We start from the raw sequence: 12,022 nt of genomic DNA on the forward strand, positions 1-12,022 counted from the left end.
TCGACTTCCGCAGGTCTCTGACCGTAGTCAAGGATTTCGTAGATTGCCGGTGTGCGTAGTCACTAGAGTGACCTTGGCTCTACTATCTGAATAGGGTGACTATATTTTCCTTGTTTTGCGTCTTTTTAGAACCGACCGATTTGCACTGAAAAATGAGAAGGCAGACGTGGGTATAATTTTTTTACGATTTCATATTATTTCAATTTCAGGGACGATGATTTTCTTATTGTGTATTCTCTACCCATCGAGGAATATCTTAAGGTACTCAACATTATTGTAAAGTCATTTAAATAGATACTGGATGCAAACTATATACAACTTGTATATATAAGCAATAACTCTAGTTTTTACGTATTAATTTATATATTTTTTTGAGTATTTGTGGTTTGAGTATTGTTGCTGCATCACTTTACATATATTGTAACTGAAATGATTTGTCAGTGAATGATTGTCACAATGAGTTTCTTGCGACTTCCTCTTATTATTGGTCAACCCTGGAAATGAAATGAAGTGAAATGATTTATTTGTATGAATCGAAGGCGGTGGATATAAAAGAAAAGTCATTTTCTTGACCATAAATAAAATGGTTCTGATTTGATTACCCTAAAGGATTGAGCTTTTGATTGCTGTTAGTAAAATATAATTATTAATATATAATATTAATTACAAGTTTAAGCAGAATTGTCAAATTGTGACTATTTGGTGAGTATTGCATGATATGTAGATTAGGATTCTTTTATTGTTGTTTGCTTGAGTTCTCGTAACAGGTTTCATCATGCTCGTTTAAATGTCACTGCTTCTGGCGGCGACATGGGATGGGATAAAATATAATATGATTGAGGGAGGCGATGGTTGGCTCATGCGTCATGCTCGTGAACGGGCGCTGCTTGTGGTGGCAGGATGATCCTGTTGCCGGAGACTCGGTTTCAGATTTTTAAAAGTTATATATATATATATATATATATTTTATTTATAATCGCTTATAAAATGCTCACAGACTACCTTTATTTATTTACGGTGTGTGTGGATGATGCAGCTACTGTACGCAATAACTTTTGTATTAATTTACATTTACTTTTTTGACTTACTCGTGTAAGGTATTGACTATTTGACGTTTGAGTATGTTTGTTGCATCACTTTACATATTATATTGCAATTGAAATGATTTGTAAATCGATGGAAATGTGAATCTTGATATAAAAGAGTGGCAATGAGTTTCTTGCTACTTCTTCTCATTAGCCCAACCCTTTACGAAGTAGCGGTAGATTCAATTAGAAATTTTTTTTTGACATTCATAAGTGTCATTTCCGTGACCTACATGAATAAAGTGATTTTGATTTGATCTGAAACCAAAAGATCAACACCACATGAAATGAATTCCTATGATATTGGTTATTGCTGGACTTGTGATATCCTATCATTTTAAAATAGTTTCAAAAAAGAAAAAAAGGGGCACAGTTAAAACCGATTTCAAGACCAAAGATGCCAAAAATGTCATGTCAGATATGAAATGTTTTCCATATTTACATATTTATCGTTTACGATGTAGGTTTAAAGGCTTTTTAAGGGGCGTCTATTAATTACATAAGGTGTTCTAGGGGGGAGGGGGAGGGTATCAAGTTTAATCTTTCCAAATCTCACTTTCTTGGCCAATATCACGTAGTTATTTTTCCAGCAGGAAAGGGTATAAAATTACCTGAAAAATTATTGCTAGTCTTCAACAACAAGTTACGTTTTTGTTTTTTTTCTCAATACTATAACACGTTTATAGCGAAAACATAAATTTTGAAGAATCTCGCATGCGATTAGGGGTGTGGAAGGGGGGAGGAAGAGGTCGAGGAATTCTCAAAAATGGCTCACGTAATTAATGGCCCCCTTATTGTCGATTGCTATTTTTAATTTTTTAAGTAAATTATTAATTATTCCATTGTCAGTCCTCAGAAACCTTAATGCATGGTTACTGTCGCCATATCACAAGCATGGCCCCTCTGATAAACCCCGAATTATTTATCGTGCGATTACAACACAAGCGCGAAACTCGTCTGTGTGTCTTTGTATAAATGACCATATTAAATTTGTGTATTTTTCCTTTGTCCTATTTTTGATTATTGTTAAGTTTTTTGGTTAATTTAATAAATAGTTTAAGTTATTTCTTGTTTCTTGTCATTGAAAACATCAATGGTACATTGTTTAGGTAAAATATCTTTGTTAGTTATTAGAATAAATAACTAATTTTCATAAAATTTTGTATAATTTTTACTGTTGTTGGTCGTTGGTAAAAGGATATTGTCTAACATCTGATCGAGTTATCGCTGTCTATTATGCTTTCTTGTAAGACCAGAGGAATTACAAGACTGTCCTGGTTTTGTTTTTCTTTTCAACCGACATTTGTATTCTTTTGTTTATTTGTTTGGATTTTTTGGTAGACAAAGTTTAAATAATCTATGTATACCACTGGAAGGCCCCTTTTCATAGGATGCCGGCTAGATTATGTGTATGACAAAGGCGCCTATTTCTGCCGTGAAGTAGTAATGTTAGTAGCAAGAATTATTGTGTTCCGTTAGCCTGTGAAATTACCGGGCAAAAGAGACTTAACATATTATGTCTCAAGGTACGCAATTTTAGTGTCGCTCAGAATTTTTAGATTTCTCTGGCAGAGAACTTTAGAGAATTTTCTTTGAATACACTTTGCGATCTTAGTATTTTAAATAACAAAACAATTATTCGCATACAAAAAGAATAAATACACGAAGTGGAATTGACAAAATATATATACATAAAAATAGGGACATTTCACTTTGCAGCTAAAACTACAAGTCGCAGACGCATAGACATGATAGTATGTCCCAATAGGTAAAAGGCTCCCATCATGCACTATGTTAGTTGCAAGTACACCTATAAAGTTGTAGATGATATGGTAGGTTGAAATATGTGATTTCTAAATCGTATTGGATTGCTCTAGAAGATTCTAAAATGATCTAGAGAATTCTATAATTAATTGAAATGTTTCCAAAGGTAAGCCTACATTTTAGTGACATAAAAAATTTTATATGAAAAAATGTGAAGTAAGTTGTGATAGATTATTATCATTTGCAAATTAAACAATTTAAAATGATCCAGCGAAACCAGTATTCACAGTTAGTATTAAAATAAATGTTAAGTGTCGTAAAATTTATGTGTCATTTTAAGTACAATTTACCTTTTTTGTGGTTTTTTTTTATAAAACCCCAACCTTTGGAATGAATTAAGTTAGAAGTTAGTAATATAGAACATTGAAGCGATTATATAATTATAACTTTTACGATTAATTTAAAATTCATGAATCCAAATAAACATACCGCAACATGTTAATATTTTAATAACTTTTTATGATTTTTTTAACCAACTCAAGATTCACTAATCCACGGAAAAAACAAATCAAAAACACAGCGTGTTAATGGTTTTGAAAATGGGCCTCTTTCCCGTATAGAATAAACATGACATTGACGAGATAGCCTGCCGAGACCGAGGCCGGAGAAGGGATGCCAACCATACTCATAACTAGAGTAATGTACTATATTTCGTGTAGGTGTACTTTACAATCTATGACAATAATAGAGTATACTAAATTGTTATTTTTACAATGGCGTTTTTTGACATTTTCGATAAATGCTACGCACTATAGTACTTAACGAAAAAGAATTTCTCTTAGATCATTCATACGTCTAAATAGACTAAGACAGCTGTGAAAACGTAAAAAAAAATGAGTTTAGAATAAACCTTCAATTTGGATTATTCACGCATACAAACACAAAGTGTCATACAAATCGCGAGTGTAAGACGGAGCTTGTCACACACACTAAAGTAGTAGGTCTGTTTTTATCGGTTGTCGAACAGTAAGAGACTATCTAGACCTATATTTTATCTAAGAAATTTCTATTGAAAAAAGTTAAATACATGCGGCTGTCTATAGCGCGCGTCAAAATGTAATGTCAATGTGACATGTTGGAGAAAAAAATAAAGATTTTATTAATTTAAACAAATAAGTAATACCCTTTTTTATTAATCCGTACTATTTATTTACTCTCTGAAATTATACATACTCTTCATCATTCAGAAAAAGTTGGCAACCATAGACCGATTAGTTGATTAGTAGTATATTTTTTTCACAGATAGCTTCCGTAACATTAGGCAGTGTTTGTGGAGTGGGTCACATTCCAGTATAGGGCGCATGAGGCGCGGGGGGCGGGGTCATATTGCTGTTGCTACGCTCGAACTAGACCAAGGCGAGCGATTTCTTGTAATAGGGCTACCACGAATTTAATTAATAATTTATAATATTATATATGTTGAATTTTAATTTAATGTATTTAAACTGTGAAGTGAATAAATTTCGTTATGGGAGCTTCGCAAAATAAACACTCCGTACTACAGAGATACAAATTCGTTGTGGCTCGTTGCCCTGCAGGAATCTATTTATTACGTGTTCATTGAATAGCATTACAACATCCAGACGACGAGAAAAGAGTAGTACTGTAAGAAACTTATTGTTAATTTCATCAATGTATTATAAATATATTTATCGTTAATATTAGATAAGTATATATAACAGTTATATCTTTTTTTCTAACTGGTAACGTAGGTAATGAAAAAATATTACTTTCATTCATTACCAGTTTATTCACGATTCATAAAATTACTATCATAAATAAATTATACTGCCTGTGACTGCCTTAAAGTTTAATCTTATACCATCATAAATGTGTGCTAGCCCTGACTATTTGATTATTGTCTCTCTTCAAGTAACTTCCCTCCCATGGTTTATTCATTGTAATAGGGCAAAAATATTCTCATACATTCCATACTTGTGTTATTTATAATACTAAGAACATTTTTGATTGAAGTCTGGTATATTTGTTTTGTTATTAGGCAAAATATATATGGATACAGAAAAGGGCGGTTTTTAGCCGTATTCAAAACTACTGTCCATTAGTCATAGCACGATTGGAAAGACCACTATCTCTTCTGTATCAGTCATATGACGTCGTGAAATTTTCATTATATTTGTCCATATTACACTTTCATTTGTCAAATGGTGAAATGAGTCTCTCAACGGATCCCGCACTAGGTCATAGTCAAAGTAGTTTATTATTTGTTTGGTTCATAAAAAACACCCTTCAATCTTATTTTTTTTGTGCGCAACCGATTTATAAAGCTAATGTTAGGAAGAGTCCAGTGGGAAGCTCCTTTGCACCAGCTAGATTATGGATACCACAAAGGCGCCTTTTTCTGCCGTGAAGCAGTAATGTGTTAGCATTACTGTGTTTCGGTCTGAAGGGCGCCGTACTTATTGAGATTACTAGGCAAATAAGACTTGATATGTTATGTCTCAAGGTGACGAGCGCAGTTGTAGTGCCGGAGAATATTTAGGTTTTCCAATAATCGTGAGCAGCATTGTAATGGGCAGGGCTTATTAATTACCACCAGCTGAACGTCGTCGTCCCTTGTTTTCATAAAAAGAGAGTCAGCTATTTTAAATTCATTCTTAGTAATAATGTAGGACTGTGGTGAATTGAGCTTTTTTAGACTTTCCCTGTTAAAAGTCGGTAGTTATAGGTTTTCACTAAAATTAAACATTAAATAGAAACACTTGCAAGTTATTAAATCGTAATACCTTTTGTATTGCGTCAAATGTCTTACTAAAGGGAACATTTTTATAAAATACAAATGTATAAGTACATTATACTGTTTTATCATACACTTAATTAATATACTGTGGGCCAGTGGTTTCCGGCTCCAAGATTTATGTCTTTATGGGTCGCTACAACGGGCATTATAATAAATTATTTTTATATAAATATTTTGAATCCATTAACTAAATGCATTACAAGATGCTAAGCATCTAGTTGTAGAAGTTTTTGTTTTAATAACTGCCAAGTGTGGTCAAATGTTGAATGAATTCTAACTTTCATTAACGATATAAAAAGGTGGAACTTATTTTATTATTTTTTTATTTTACAATTTTTGGAAAACTTACAGCTAGGTTAAAAAATTACGATACTTATAAAAAGTTTTCATAGATTGTAATGGATATAGTTAAGTGGACAACAAAAACGAAAATGATATAAAATGATATAGAAAAACAAAAACCAAAAGACCTAAAATTTACAATTACACCTGATTGAAAAAGTTCTCTCCTACCTAATTGGGGTGGTGAACAAATCTAGGTCTGATAACTTAGACGAGTCGTTGAAAGACCGACCAACCTACAGTATATAAACTATTTTACTTAGCTGGTAAAAGCCTCACAAATTGAAAGGATTATTTCAAACTGATAATATGTTTTATTGAAGATGGCTTAAGAGCAATTGTCATTCTTTATTTAATTTTCATTTAAGTTACTTAAACTGCGTTTTTGAAAATGAACACCCATAAAATGAACGAACGTTGAAGTAACTGGCCAATCTTTTTAACAACAGGATAAACTTGTAATGATACCACATTGGTACTACTCTAAGTTTTCAATCATGCCATTATTAATGGAGAAGCATAGCAGCACACGTGCCCGTTGGCATATTGGAGACACAGCTTTGCATATGTGAATAGTATCAAAATTGGCTTGCAAAACAACACTAATAAAAGTGAATTAATGATATTTCGGGGACGGACTGGTATACCTAAAATTACCACCTGTTACTTAAATCGGTAGTCTTCTCAAAAGTGAAGAATGTTTTCTGCTTAGATAATTTATACGTCTAGATAGAGTTTCTTGGTGTAAGACAACCGATTAAAAAAGGCCAGGAATATTACTTTTATCTGCGTGACAATCTACGCCTTACACTCGCTATTTGTATGACACTTTGTGTTAGTGTGCATGAATTGCTCAAAATAGTGGTTAGTTCTAAACTCAACGACGACTGAGATCTATAGAGCGTGCTTAACCTATGCTCAAACTTTACTTACGTAAAACTTAGCCGAATGTAATAAAACGCGAACTTGACTTTTGCATTGGGCTGACTTAACTCTTAAGCTTAGCTTAATTTCAGCTGTCAAATGACTGTAAAACTAAAACAAAGATTATGCTAAGCTTACACTTAGCTAAGTTTACGTGACCCGAACGCTCGTTTGTCTTCCTTTTCCATAAAAAATAATAATAATAATAGTTAAAAGAACACGCATAAATAGAATACCAAATTAAAAAGTGGAAAATAATTTTTAATAATTACAAATGGCATGTATATTAATGAAAAATCGTCTCTCTGAAAGGATCTCAACGTAAACACACTATACTATACACAATACACTTTACATTAAATGCTAGTAATTAATTTAACAAATATTCATAAAAACGAGTAGATTGTATTTGACGACCGTATTCATTATCGCTCGTCCTTAGATTTTAATAGTGTTTGATTAGTTGGTAATGGTGTTGAATTTATTTGAGTAATGTGGTGCAATAATTAGATATGGTTGCTTAATGCTTCGTACAGACATGCATTGTAACGGGAAAGGAAGATTTCTTCAGTGCGGACGCAGTGCGTGCACGATCCGAACATGATCAGGCAACCGGCCAACAATCGGGCCAGACTCGTCCGGGTTAATTACGACACTCGCACAGAATACCGGCGTGAAGTAGCGGCCTAGTGCCGTGTATGTTTCGCATAGGTTAGTGTCGAGGACCGGAGGCCAATCACCCCCCCCCCCCCCCCCCCCAACCCTTCCCCCCAACAAAAAATTTGAGAGCGGTATATAAAGATAAATTACCCCAGGAGGGTACCGGCTCCTGTAGAGCCGAAGAATCCCTCCCCGAGCATTCGCGCTCGGGCTGCCCATCGTATTCTGGGGAGGGCACAGTACCGCGCATGATCACCGCTCTTCGACAACACTTCCCTCAAAGCCTCGCCTAGTATCGGAATACTGGGTCTCGAAATCTCGAGCGATTGCCAATTTCGTGGTTATCTGGAAGGCAAAGACAAATTGGCTTCTAAGAAACTGGGCGTCATTAATAAGAGCACGGCAGTACTTCAAGCCGGCCCACATACTAGCGCTCTACAAAGTGCAGGTCCGGCCACACATGGGGTATTGCTGTCATCTCTGGTCTGGCACACCCCAGTATCAGCTTGATCCATTTGACCGCGTGCAACGCAGAGCAGCTCGAATTGTCGGGGTCCCAGTGCTCTGTGAACGGCTGGATCACTTGGCGTTGCGTAGAGACGTCGCTTCATTGTGTGTCTTCTACCGCATTTATCACGGGGAGTGTTCCGAAGAGCTGTTTAACCTGATTCCTGCCGCCGAATCCACCTTCGCACGACACGCCACAAGTTAGGATATCATCCTCACCATCTGAATGTGTGGCGGTCCTCCACAGTGCGGTTTTCAAGGAGCTTTCTTCCACGTACTACAAAGCTGTGGAATGAGCTTCCTTGTGCGGTGTTTCCGGGACGATACGACATGGGTACCTTCAAAAAAAGCGCGTACACCTTCCTAAAAGGCCGGCAACGGCGGTGATCACTTAACAACAGGTGACCCGTACGCTCGTTTGTCCTCCTATTCCATAAAAAAAATGATGGCACACGAGAAATGACGTTCATACCAGGGTTTGTTCGTGTTCGTGTGTATCAACACAGCTTGTCAACACTGGCGCTCTTACTCCGTACAAAAGGGAAAAACCGACCAATGACGGATCGCTGAATTAGGTTTTGAAATGCGAATGGCAAAGAAATTTGGCGATATTTATAAAATAAAAAATATAGGTATAAGAATTTATTTATTTCGTCTATTCGGGCTTTAAATCGAGTTCAATAGATACAATAAAAGATCTTTTACCATATTTTGACTAAACATATTCACAATGAATGGCCACACCACCTACCTATTTATAAATATTTTAACTTAAATGTAAAAAATTAAAGTTGAATCAACTTAAGACTTGTTTTAAGTACGAGCCTATAATATCTAAAAAGTAAAAACTATCGATATAATTCCATGATGCATTGAACAAATGTGTACGATAAATTATTTCATTTCAAAAAGCACAGAGTTCTTTAACAAGTTAAATAATACTTGACAGTCGCGGCTTAGGACTTTGTTTTATAATAAGTAGAAATATATAATTATTAGAAGTGTACACGCTATTCCCGGGTCGTGTGAATATTTAAAACATAATTATGTATTTGTACGTTCTCGTCTTTTTTACCTTTAAGGACGCGTTTACGAATCCAACAAAAATAAGATATTTTTCGGTAGATTTTGTGATGAAATGAAACTAAATCTAACACAACTAAAAATAGCCACCAATAGATTACTTCTTTATCTCCAATTAGCGGGAAATATTTGCTTTAAAATTTTGATATTTTATGTCGTAAAAACGATTATCCGTTACCTCTTCACACAAAATTGACGAAATGGGGCTTCGTTCAGGATCAGTTTTCTGCTACTACTTACATAAATTTTTCTCTTAAAAATTACGTAAGGGTAACAGATATAATAATTTCAAAAACACGGGAAATAAATTAATGAATATGTTATAAATAATCTCAGGAAAAAATAAAAATGAATCGTCTAAAATTCATATATTTTTCTGATAAGCATGAAAAAGCTTTAAAGTGTGGTATTAAGGGTTATTTTATTTTGTCCCTCCGTACGCATTGCACAGAGAGATCTATCAAAACAACGTCAGTCCGCGCTCGGCCGCCGTCGTGGGTAGACACTGTGCCGGTTGAAAGCAGCAGCTCGTACTCGGAAAGATCGCTGTACGAACATTAATATTTTTTATATGCTCTACAATACTGTGTTTGATACTTTACATATTTTGAACGCAGCCAGATTTTCAAAAAATTTTGTTTCTGTATTTTTTTGAAGAATTAGTGATTTATTTTCATCTCTAAATATAAGGTCTATATTAAATCGAAATCCAAGATGGCGCCTATGAAATTTACCAACTTCTCTTCATGGGTGTCATTTTCATGGTTTGCGGGGTCAACAATAACGAATATCGGGTCAAAATCGAAATCCAAGATGGCGCCTATGAATTTTACCAACTTATTTTCATGGTTTTCGGGGTCAACAATAACGAATATCGGGTCAAAATCGAAATACAAGATGGCGCCTATGATTTTTACCAGCTTCTCTTCATGGGTGTCATTTTTATGGTTTTCGGGGTCAACAATAACGACAATCGAAATCCAAGGTGGTGCCTATGAAATGAACCAACTTCTCTTCATGGGTGACATTATCATGGTTTGCGGGGTCAACGATAACGAATATCAGGTCAAAATCGAAATGCAAGATGGCGCCTATGAATTTAACTAACTTCTCTTCATGGGTGTCATTTTCATGGTTCTCGGGGTCAACAATAACGAATATCGGGTCAAAATCGAAATCCAAGATGGCGTCTATGAATTTGACAAACTCCTCTTCATGGGTGTCATTTTCATGGTTTTCGGGGTCAACAATAACGAATATCGGGTCAAAATCGAAATCCATGATGGCGCCTATGAAATCTACAAAATTTTCTTCATGGGTGTCATTTATTTATTTTTTTGCGCGGCGGCCATCTTGTTTCAAAAATGATCCCAAAATCGTTCTCTACACCCTCGAGAACCTCGGATACGATACCCATATAGTGGAAATCATATTTTTGCGCGGCGGCCATCTTGGATTTCAAAAATGATCCCAAAATCGTTCTCTGCACCCTCGAGCACCTCGGATACGATACCCATATTGTTGAAATCATAATTTTGTGCGGCGGCCATCTTGGATTTAAAAAAAACTGCGTTTACTACACACGACGTTATGCGACAAAATTGCCATCTAAAATTCCCAACCCTCTCATGGCAAAATTTCAGGCAATGACTCACTTGATAACTCTTTTTCTAAATCAATTAATTGGAATAATGGGTGTGAACCACTCAATATTGATTCAAGAGCTACAATCAACATGAGACAATTTAGTGAGCTCATTGATTTAAAGTTTCAAAGACCCTTGAAATTCAGGAAAAAGTGAAATCTGAAGTGAAAGCTGTTGTGGAAACAATTAAACAAGAGTTTACTGAAACTACAGACTTTATATCTAAAGAACAAAAAGACACAAGAACAAATCTTGACCAGGCTATTAAGAGAATTACTGAACTCGAAGCACAGAAAGCCAAGGTACAATCTGATATGGCTAAGTTGGAGTATCGTCTTTGTCAATCCGAAAAAGCTTCAAGGAGCTGTAACTTAGAGGTTCAATGTATTCCAGAGCGCCGGAATGAGAACTTAGCCATGTTGTTTAAGAAGCTTTGTGAACAAATAAAAATGCCCATATCGGACAGTGATATACGCTCGTGTCGTCGAATTGCCAAACTTAACCCCTCATCTGACAGGCCTCGAAATGTACTTGTAACACTTCCATCTGAACGTCACCGTGATGCAATTATATCAGGCGTCAAGAGATACAACAGAGGTAATCCGATAGATCACCTAAATTCCGTTCACATCGGAGTTAGTGGAGATAAAATACCTATTTTCATGGGTGAACACCTTTCAAAGCATTGTAAGGACTTGCACGCAGCCGCGCGACATCCGGCTAAGGATAAGGGATGTTAGTACCTATGGGTTAAATTCGGCCGAGTATATATAAGAAAAGACGACACCTCACCCGCTATTTACATTAAAGATATCATGAGTCTTGAGAAGCTAATTTTGTGATATATATTACTTATTGTTTTGAAGAAATATTTAGTTTTAGGGTTATACGTTTATTACGTTATTTGGATTTTTAAATATCAGTTTTTTTTATGAAAATATATTATCAGAATGTTAACCGAATAAGAAGTAAATTAACGCAATTGTACAAAAATATCCTAATTGAGAATTATGATATTATCTGTTTATGCGAAACAAACCTACATAGCTCTTTCTCTTATAGTGAATTTGTGGATGACAGGTATACCGTATTTCGTAGAGACCGCGAATCTACTTGTTTGTCAAAGCAATCCGGTGGGGGTGTTCTGTTAGCACTTAAGAAAAATCTATTTGCAATTAGACATCCCGAACTTGA

The 12,022-nt window shown here is 35.2% G+C and overlaps 1 protein-coding gene across 2 annotated transcripts in view; it reads left to right on the top strand.

Moving 5' to 3' along the window:
- The window catches only part of LOC126976601 (tRNA dimethylallyltransferase), a 247,704-nt gene that overhangs the window by 121,355 nt on the left and 114,327 nt on the right, over positions 1–12,022 (top strand). The window lies entirely within an intron of this gene.

This window comes from Leptidea sinapis, chromosome 41 (assembly GCF_905404315.1).
Source record: "Leptidea sinapis chromosome 41, ilLepSina1.1, whole genome shotgun sequence".
In the NCBI taxonomy this organism is placed as follows: domain Eukaryota; kingdom Metazoa; phylum Arthropoda; class Insecta; order Lepidoptera; family Pieridae; genus Leptidea; species Leptidea sinapis.